Below are 8,718 nucleotides of genomic sequence, written 5' to 3'. Positions count from 1 at the left end.
AACATAATCATAAACTTTATTGCCCCCTTTGCTGAGAAGTAGGCTTTGGAACAGAACAGTAGGGCCTGTCCTGGGAGCCTGGTCAGCTGGAATACGCTGAAGCAGCCTACTGGTGTCTTCTTGCTTCCAAACCTGTTTGAGTGACCTCACTGGAAACAAGGCTAACTTCCCTGAGGGCACCTTAGACCTTGCCAACATATTTAAGGTTCTTGGTCACAGAGCATGTTATCACTTCACTCCTGGAACCCTGCCTGAGAGGCTGGTACCCAGGATTAACAACACATTCACAGAAAGAGAGAGTGAGACTGAGTCTCACCAGATGGGGCTCCCCTGGCCTGGTCTAGGGGCAGTTGCCCATCTGGCCCAGGCAAGCTGTTTGGGAACCCACTGAACGATATCAAACTGTGTAAAAATTCTCCTCCCCAGCCCTCCCCTCCCCCCAGCACCTGCCACCATAGACTCTCTAATGTCCAAGCGGCTAAGTCAACCTCCCTTGTTGACAGATGGGAAACTGAGGTCCAGCAAGGGGAAGGGGATCTTCTAAGTTAATGACAGAATCAGAACTTCAACCCAGGCCTCCTGGATCCCTGTCAAGTGTCTTCCCACCACAGCTTGCTGCCTCCTTCATTCCCTCATCCAGAATGTCCTTCTCTCACATGGAAATTCTGCTCATCTTTCCCATGAGCTACTCAAGGCCCCTTCCTGCGTGTCGCTGAATGAGCGCTCTCTAGGTAAGCTCCCCGAGGACAGGGATTGGGTGGGTTTCAAGTTTAGGGCCTGGTTTCAGTTCAGGGTCTGGTATGTAGAAAGGGCTCAATGAATGTGTGTTGAAGGAACTGATGAATAATTAAAAAGTCCATTCTACTGAACTTGCATTGGAAGGGGGATGTGGTTACTGTTGTAGGAATTCACGTTGCTTTAAAGCCAAATGATGCAGTCTCTCGGGGCCAAGAGGAGCCCAGGAACGAGTGAAGTAGAGTTCTCAGGCTGTCCACCCAGCCCGTCTCCTTCCCACTTGCTGTCAGTGTTGCTGCACAGGCCAGCCCCAACACCAGCCTCCCGGGGCCCCCCTCTCTGCGAACCTGCTGTCCTTCCTGCTCACCTCTGCCCAGAGGGGTCGAGAGAACAATCATCTGCCGTGGTGTCAGACTTTTGGTTCTCATTGTTGCTGGGCAGCAGCCACAGGGAGCATAAGGAGGAACAGAGATGACAGCGCAGAAGGAAACATCAGAGTGCCTAAGTTGAGTAAGTGTCTCGTCTTGTTTCTCTGGATTCCCCAGACTTAACCAGCATGCGTGTGAATGTGACAGTCTTGCCCAAAGGCTCTTCCTCGTGGTGTTGCAACGAGGACACGGCCCCTCTGTCTCCTCCTTCACCTTCAGCTCTTAGGCAGGATTGTCTGACTGCCTAGAAAGAAACCATGCATGCTGGCTTCAGGAACAGGGGGTTTATCACGAGGATGCAAGGGTGCCTCACGGGACCCCCGCCAGAAGAACATCGGGCCTGGGAGAGCCGAGAGGCGCCCGGAACCCCGAGAACTGCCCTTGCTGCCTGGTTCCCTGCTTTGATGCCACGCTGGGTCGCATCCCTGCTGCTTTCCCAGCCCCACTTTCCTGCCTTACTCTGCACATCAGCTTTCTTTGCTTGCTCATCAACACATGGGCCTAAAATAGCTGTTCCCCCTCCCCCAGCCTGCTCGGACTGCATGACCTCCAACTCCACGCCCAGTCCCACCTGACTCCCAGACGCTGGACCCCTTGGTGCCAAAAATCTTAAGAGGAAGTATCAGATTGGCTGTTGGTCTCTGAGCGCCACTTTCCTGATCCCAAAATGGGGACAGGAATACCAACCTCGGGATTAAATAAGGTAAATATTCAGAAAATGGTAGCTCATCTTCTGGATAAATCCTCACATTTTTATCTTCACCTTTGTAAAGTGTTTTATTGTGTAGGAAACACCGTCCCATGTATCATCTCATTTCATCCTTTATAACAATCAGGACAAACACTTTTAGCCCCATTTTGCAGACGAGATAACAGAATCCCAAAAGGGTAAAAGAAGTTGTGCAAACCCCACAGGACTTCATGCGTATGCAAAACCAGAACTGAAACCTCCTGACTTTGAGCCTGAATTTCCCACCCCCCCGCACTGGACTTCTGCTTTGTTGTGCAAATCCCTGCCTCCTGGGACCCATTGGGTGTCCTGTGTCCTGCTGGGTCAGGTGTCCACTTTCGACCCAATTGTATGAGGCCCGCAGGCAGGCAGGGGTCCGTGGGACCGGGTGCTGCTTGCTCAGGATTGTGAGAGGGCAAGTTTGTTAGAAGGGGAAGCTGGCGAAGCACCTTTACAACCTGAGTTTTGCCCCCTGGCCAGCCAGGCTCCAGTGGAAGGCAGCTGCTTTTGCAGACCCATGACCATTGTCAAGGGTGGACCCAGCCCCGTTCCTGTAACCCTTGCAGGGTGGGGCTGGAGCTCTCCTCCCCCTCAGCGGAAGGCAGGGTAGCCCGGGGTCGGTGTCTGGGGTGTATGGCACACCCCAATCTCTCCTTCCCCCATGTGCTCAGGCTTGAGTGTAGGCAGCCTCCTCCACAGCCTGGCAGACCTGTCCTTCCTCCAACTCAGCTACTGCCCCAAGGCCCCTGCTCCCCTTGATTCACAGTAGCCCAAGCCTTTGTGGGCTGAGGCTGGGAGCCAGGGACTCTGGCTGGGATGAGGGGGACTCTCTGGTGTTGCTGGGGGGCCTCTAGCATGCTGGGCCTGACCTGTGGGTTGTCTCCTGGGTCTGTTCTGAACACATTGTGTCTGGCTGAGGGTCTTTCCTCCTTTGTGGTGGCTTAAAATGGGTTGCCTGTAACCACATGAGGGAACTAGAGTCAGAACTACCCCACCAAGCTTCTCTCAACCCCCTGACCCACACAAACTGTGATGTAATAAATATTTCTGGGTTTAAACCACTGAGTTTGGGGATTATTTGTTACACGGCAGTGGATAACTGATGCACCCCTGTATTTGTCTTCCTCAGGTGTTGGACATGTTGAGGAAGAACTTTAATTCATCTTCCTAGTTCTGCTATGGGAAGAACCAATGGCCAAGGTCACTCTTGGGTCCTCCACCATTCATCTGCTGTATTAGGACCCTCCACCTGAGAGACTGGGAGGCGGGCCTGGTGTTACTAACTTGCCTCCAGTGGGTGTTATCTTCCTCCTCTCTACTCCTGTGAGCCCACCTCCCAAACTTCTTTGGGGGAATATTCTTTGCTTCTAACCCAGTACCAGCTTCAGCCTCACCCCCATCTCCCAGGCTTGCGTGTTGTCTGAGGACCTTCAGCTGTGTCCCCCCCACACCTTTTCCTTCAGTTGGAAGAAGTGAGTTCCACAAAGTGTTTGAAGTTCCTTGGGATGCTAGGGCACACCCAGTGGGTCCCAGGAGGCAGGGATTTGCACAACAAAGCAGAAGTCCAGTGGGGGGGGGGTGGGAAATTCAGGCTCAAAGTCAGGAGGTTTCAGTTCTGGTTTTGCATACGCATGAAGTCCTGTGGGGTTTGCACAACTTCTTTTACCCTTTTGGGATTCTGTTATCTCGTCTGCAAAATGGGGCTAAAAGTGTTTGTCCTGATTGTTATAAAGGATGAAATGAGATGATACATGGGACGGTGTTTCCTACACAATAAAACACTTTACAAAGGTGAAGATAAAAATGTGAGGATTTATCCAGAAGACGAGCTACCATTTTCTGAATATTTACCTTATTTAATCCCGAGGTTGGTATTCCTGTCCCCATTTTGGGATCAGGAAAGTGGCGCTCAGAGAGGGGACCCGGCTGGCCGGAAATCCACTCATCCACCATCTGTGTTGTTGCTGTTCCTAACCTGGACCCTGATGTGAATCCACACTGAAGAATTCAGAGAAATGTGGTGAGATCCACAAATAGGCCTGGCTCTGGCCCCTGAGTTCCTCTGGCTGCCTCGTTCATCTGCTCAGCTGCCCCTCAAAGGCTCGGGCACCTCAGAAGGTCAAGATCCTGATGGCTTCCTTTATGACATGACCCTGCCTAAGGTGCTAGGGGGATGCGGGCCTGGGTCTTGGGAGCAAGCTGACTCCGATCCTCTCAAGAACAATAAAGTACTCCCTGTGTGAAGGAGAAAAGGTTATAGAACCACAGGGGGAGATTTGGTCAGTGAGAAGTTAAAAGCCAGATTTGCTATAGATAAGCTCTGGGTGATGACCCCGGAGGGAGGTCCACATCCATTAGCACTTGTGGCCCTGCAAGGCCTTCAGATCATTTCCCCATTAGGCTGAAAGCCTGTGTCCCCCACCCCGACCACAGGTTTCTTATTTAGGGACAGGGGAATTACTTCAGTGAGGCAGCCCACACGGTCCAGAGCCAAGGGGCCATGCTGCCTCAGTGAGCCCCATACACACACCTCCCACACTTAAAGGAGCCCTCCGCTGTTTACCATCTGCTCCCGGGTCCACCTTTCTCCCCTGCATAGGCCTGACTTCCACATGCATAAAAAAGGATTTCTGAGAATTTCTCCCAGGCATGCTTTATTTTTTTTTTTTTAAAGATTTTATTTATTTATTTGTCAGAGAGACAGAACACAAGCAGGGGGAGAGGCAGGCAGAGGGAGAAGCAGGCTCCCCGCCGAGCAAGGAGCCCGATGTGGGACTCGATCCCAGGACCCTGGGATCATGACCTGAGCTGAAGGCAGCCGCTTAACCGACTGAGCCACCCAGGCGTCCCCCAGGCATGCTTTAGTCAGGACCAAAGTGCCCCTGCCTCCAGTCTCATCCTAGTGCTTTCGGCTCTGTCATCGAGTCCGTGTTCCTTTGGCCCTTTTGAAAAGGAAGGTTCTTTTGCTTCTGTGTTGTCCTTCTGGAGGAAAACCATGCACACTCCTGGGCACTCTCCTCTCCCAGCCTGAGAGCTGCACACAGCCCCTGGGATAGGGTAAGGATAGCCACTATTCGGGGGCTTGGGGACAAGGGGGCAGTGGCAGGGAACGGGGGCAGGGAGGGGTGGGTAACGTGTCTTCTCTCTCAGCCTGGGAAATCTCTCTTGTTGCTCGTGGGCCGAAGGAAAATGTTTTCCCTGGCTCTGGGGATACCTAATTGCCACCCCTGCTCACTGGGGCTGGAGTACTTGTCCCCACACAAAGGGAAGGTCAAGAAGCTGCTGAATTGCATTTTCCTCTCTCCTTGCCCTGTGTCTCTGAAGATGAGTCATTCTCTTTCCTCTCCTGCCTTCCCACTTCCCTCCCTCCCCCACCCCAGTCAGTCACTGGATCTGAGGTAGAAATGCTGCCCAGCCTAGCTGCTGGGGCCTCTCTGTCAGGGGTGGGCTCCCAGGTTCCTCAGCAGGGCATGAGAGCCCCGTCCTAGGCCTGTGGGCCTTGGAGCTCAGCCTCCTTTATTTAATATTCTGAAATATCTGTGGAGCAACTTCTATATGTCAGGTACTCTGTGAGGCACACAAGAGATCGGGGCATGGTTTCCGTACTCACAGGCCTAGGGTTGAGTGGAGGAGAGGAACGTCACACAGGAAATCATGCAACATACACATAAGCATGTGTAATTAACACTGTGATATGGGTCATGAGAGAAAAAGCACAGAGGGCTTTGAGAAGGCATGAGGAATGCCACATATAGTTGGGGTCGGGGGCACGGCTAGGAAGCCTCCCTGAGGAATGAAACTTGAGATGAGACTTGAAGAATGGAGTGGGAAAAGAATTTTGGGGAGAGGAACCAGCACACACAAAGGTCCTGTGGTCAAAAGAAGGTACTGTAAAGAAACAGCAAGAAAGAGTGAGGTTGACATGCAGTAAGCACAGGTGAAGGGAGGGAAAATGAGGCTGAAAAGGAGGGACCAGAGCATGTAGGGCCTTGAAGGTCAGGCTAAGAAGCTCAAAATTTATCCTAAGGGCCAGTTCGGCAGTTTCTTACAATGTTAACAGTGTACTTACCATAGTCAGCGATTCTGCTTTAATTGCTGTATCTACTTAAAAGAATTAAAAATATATGTGCACAACAAGACTTGTATACAATATTCCTGTTTACTCATAATAGCCCCCAAACAGGAAACAACCCAAACACCCATTATCTGGTGTTTGGAAAACAAACAGTGCTATCTGTGCAATGGTGAACTACAGAGCCATGAAAGAGAACTGACCGCTGAAAGACGCGTGCATGATGTACGTAGCAGTAGGACTGAATTCCAAAACTGTTATTCTGGGTGAAAGAAGCCAGACCCCAGGGGCGCCTGGGTGGCTCAGTCGTTAAGCGTCTGCCTTCGGCTCAGGTCATGATCCCAGGGTCCTGGGATCGAGCCCCGCATCGGGCTCCCTGCTCAGCGGGAAGCCTGCTTCTCCCTCTCCCGCTCCCCCTGCTTGTGTTCCCTCTCTCGCTGTGTCTCTCTCTGTCAAATAAATAAAATCTTTAAAAAAAAAAAAGAAGAAGCCAGACCCCAAAGAGTACATACTGTATGATTCCATTTACATGAAATTCTAGAAAAGGCAAAACTAATTTACAGTGATAGAAATCAGATCAGTGATTGCTCGGGTAGGGGCTGGGGGTGCGGGGAGTCGGCTGGGTCGGGGTGCGAGGGAACTTTCTGGGATGATGCACTGAGGGCTACACAACTGTATGTATTTGTCAAAATTCGTTATCTAGACACTTAAAATGGATGCATTTTGTTTTCTTGTAAATTGCATCAATAAAGTTGGTTTTTGAAGAAAGCGCTTTCGGTCCTGAAAGGAGTATGGTTTCTATTACCCAACTAAAGGAACGCACCACTTGCGCAAACAAAACAAGACAAAAATGGGTTATGATGATTAGATTTGAGCGTTTCTGAAAGCTCTCCAGCTTCTGTAAGGAGAACTGGGGAGCAGGCGAGGGAGTGGGGAATTACTGCTGGGGTTCAGGCAACCAGGGTGGTGGTGCTGGGGGGCCGGGAGCAGTGGGAGACAGGGGCAGACCGTGTGCCCCCCCCCAGCAGGCTGGGCCATGGTGCTTCCTCCCCAAGGTCGATGGGCTGTATTGGCCTGTCGTGGGGCATAGCCCCGGGGCGGAGACGCTGGTCCCCGGTGCGAGGACCCCCACGCCCTTGTGCCCATGGCAGCCGGGCCAGCTCACAGACACTCAGTCCCCAGGTTTTTCCTGTTGCCACATGAACTCACATTCGGACTCACACGCGTGGACTCAAGCCCCATGCATACCTCAGGCCACGTACCACAGAGCTTTTGCAGCCTGGGGATGCGGGTTGAATCCTGCTTCCCTCACTTGTCAGCTGTATGATCTCGGCCCAGTGGCAGCCCCTGGGGGCTCGTTGTCCTCACCGGTGAGGTAACAATGACGGCAAAAGTGGCTGCTTTCGAGATGGCTGTGAAGACCAGCCCAGCCGAAGGACAGAAGGCAGTCTGCACTGTTCCCGCATGTCCTAAAAGCTCCGCAATGATGACTCGTATTTCACGTTCGCGCTCACTTCCGTTCACACTCCAAAATTAGCAGAAGGTGCGGCAGGAAAGGGTAATTCGTTTCTCCACGGAATCATTCACTCGCTTCCTGCACCCCCTTCCTGCCCTGGGGTCCTGCATCTGCGCCAGCCCTGCTGCCCCTTCCAACAGCTCCCCTGGACCTGCCCGACAGTCCAAACTCCCCTCGCTCCAGTGGGCATCAGCCCATCCTCCATCCTGAGCCGGGGCCAGGCGGGCAGGCCTGGGGGTGCGGAGCGCAGCCTCCACCCCCTGGGGCCTGGCTCCCTCTCTCAGCCCATCCTGCAGCCTCACACCTGGTCCCCAGGAGCCAGGCCTGCTTGCAGCCCTCCTGGGAGGCTGAGGTAATTGGCTCAATTAATCAGCTCAATTAGCACCTTCCCGGTGAGCGGATCAGCTCAAGTCCCACCCAGTCTCTGTCAAGTAGGCTCAGCCTGGGCCAGCCCTGTGCTAGGCACCACGGCAGTGGCCGAGGGGACCTGGGTGTCTCGTGCTTCCTTGGAGAGGCCCTGAGGGAGAAAGGAGGAGCAAAGGGCTGGGGAGAGGGAGGAAGGGGGCTAATGCTCAAGCTTTCATCCTTGTTTCAAACTCCGTTCCTTTGCTAAGGAACAATATACTGGGGTTTTGAACAAGATTTGAATGGGTGTCCCCCCAGAACATACGTCCATGTCCTAAGCACCAGAACCTATGAATGTGACCTTATTTCGAAGAAGAGTCTTTGCAGATGTGATTAAGTTAAAGGCTCTCAAAGTGAAATCGTCCTGGATTATTTGGAAGGGGCCTAAATCCAATGACAAGTGTCCTTCTAAGAGACACACCAAGGACGGGCATGGAGAAGGCTCTGTGAAGGCTGAGGTGGAGATTGGAGTCACACAGCCCCAAGCCAAGGAGAGCCTGGAGCCACAGAAGCAGGAAGAAGCAGGAAGGACTCTCTCCTAGAGCCTTAGGAGGGAGTGTGTGTCTGCTGACACCCTGATTTTGGATTTCTGGCCTCAAGAACTGTGAGAGAATGCATTTCCATTGTAAGCCACCTGGTTTGTGGCAATTTGTTATGGGTAGACAGCTAATAGAATCACATTTTATTTATTTATTTAAAATATTTTTATTTATTTATTTGTGAGAGAGAGTGAGAGCACAAGCGAGGTGAGGGGCAGAGGGAGAAGCAGACTCCCCGCTGAGCAGGGAGCCAGATGCGGGGCTCGATCCCGGGACCCTGGGATCATGACCTG

The 8,718-nt window shown here is 52.4% G+C and overlaps 1 long non-coding RNA gene across 1 annotated transcript; it reads left to right on the top strand.

The window, feature by feature from the left end:
• The first annotated feature begins 964 nt into the window (after positions 1 to 964).
• Positions 965 to 3,691, top strand: LOC144379549 (uncharacterized). The gene is made up of 3 exons (XR_013442707.1): positions 965 to 1,245; positions 1,692 to 1,866; positions 3,023 to 3,691. It is a non-coding gene; the product is annotated as an uncharacterized LOC144379549 (long non-coding RNA).
• Positions 3,692 to 8,718: the final 5,027 nt, after the last annotated feature.

Source organism: Halichoerus grypus, chromosome 11 (genome assembly GCF_964656455.1).
Source record: "Halichoerus grypus chromosome 11, mHalGry1.hap1.1, whole genome shotgun sequence".
NCBI classification, from domain to species: domain Eukaryota; kingdom Metazoa; phylum Chordata; class Mammalia; order Carnivora; family Phocidae; genus Halichoerus; species Halichoerus grypus.
This window is presented reverse-complemented; position numbering and strand designations above follow the sequence as displayed.